Below are 1,500 nucleotides of genomic sequence, written 5' to 3' on the forward strand. Positions count from 1 at the left end.
ATACTAATCCAACATTATTCCCATTTTCCCGACCACATCCCCCATCACCTCCCAACACTCGGGGCAATTCACAATGGTCAATTTCCCAATCAATCTGCAAGTCTTTGGCTGTGCGAGGAAACACACGCAGTTGCAGGGAGAACTCAAACTGCGCACAGACATTACCCAGAACTGAACACTGGTCGCTGGAGCTGTGAGGCTGCGGTGCGAAACACTGATCGCCCAAAATGACCGTAGCAGGACTCGAACCTACAATCTTCAGATGACCTCATTAAATACACCGAAGTCAGACGCCTTATCCATTAGGCCACACGGCCAATGGTGAAGGACTGAAGAGGTGCTGAACCTCTCAGTTTTCGGTCCACCCAAACCAAGTTCAAGGCCTGAATAATGAACCGATTGCCTCATTAGTTCTGTGAATAATACAATGATTTAATAGACAATGTTTTGAAACATTTCTGCCCATAAATCTTGATAACAGAGAGTGTGTGGATCTCCTGACTCAGAATGTTTAATGGATACAGTCCTCAGATCCGACAAGGAATCCCTGAACATCCGCAGTAAAGACAGTGTGGATGAGAAAATGTAAGAGCCGGGAGCTGAAACTCAGGGACGGCCGAGCTCTCCTGTCATTGAGCTTGTGTGTCTGCTCTGCTCGCCGCACTTCCAGCTCTACTTTGTTTCCAATGAAAAGATGAAAAGGGCTGTTCGGTTTTCCTCTCACTGACAGCGTGTTTCACTCGGGTTAATATAACCCGGGACTTTTGCTGCTGAAATGAATTCTGCAAGGCCCCAGCAAACACACCGGCTCCCTCCTTTCTCCCCTCTTTCGATCGGATTGTTTTACCAGGTGGGGCTCAATAATAACAAACCCCCTGCAGGGAATGACCACAAATTGAGCATCTAAATGGGGCAAGTGGGCAGCTTTCTGGGTTCTAGGTTCCCCCTACCCCGCCCCTCCCTCCCTCCAGTCCAAGCCCCTCTTCACTTTCTTTGGGACTTTGATGAGGGTGAAATGGGGAAAGTTCCCATTGATGTTTGAATGCTGAATTGCTGCAAAGATCTGCGCACGCGCGGTGTTGCCCCGCCCCCAGTGGGACGTCACAATGAGGAGTGGAGCGCATGCGCAGCCTTTCCCCAACCCAGTCTGTGAGGCCATTCACTCAATCAGGGGAAGATGCTTCAAATCAGCTGCTAATGGAGACTTCCCGGGCCCGGGGGAAGGGAACAAACAGCATCTGCTTCCAGCAGCCACTGCTTTGGGAGCGTGTCCGCAGATGTGCTCAGAGATTAGCATTGAGTGGTGGGAAGTTGAGGGGGAGTCGGGGAGTGTTTGGAACAGACACTGTGGAGCAGGAGCTGCTCCCGGAACATGGAGTGAGCCGGGGACACGGGGAAGGGAGAGTTCATTCTCGGACAGTGTCTGTACAGGCTCAGGGAGACATAATGGGAAGAAATCACTATCGAAAATCACTGACAATTTCACCACCCAAAGAAGAG

General features: G+C 50.6%; 1 non-coding gene across 1 annotated transcript; it reads right to left on the bottom strand.

Annotated features, from left to right (window-relative positions):
* Positions 1 to 228: 228 nt before the first annotated feature.
* On the bottom strand, positions 229 to 317 carry trnar-ucg (transfer RNA arginine (anticodon UCG)). The gene is given in 2 exon segments: positions 229 to 264; positions 281 to 317. It is a non-coding gene; the product is annotated as a tRNA-Arg (tRNA).
* Positions 318 to 1,500: the final 1,183 nt, after the last annotated feature.

The sequence above is a fragment of the Heterodontus francisci genome, unplaced genomic scaffold, assembly GCF_036365525.1.
Source record: "Heterodontus francisci isolate sHetFra1 unplaced genomic scaffold, sHetFra1.hap1 HAP1_SCAFFOLD_59, whole genome shotgun sequence".
Classification (NCBI taxonomy): domain Eukaryota; kingdom Metazoa; phylum Chordata; class Chondrichthyes; order Heterodontiformes; family Heterodontidae; genus Heterodontus; species Heterodontus francisci.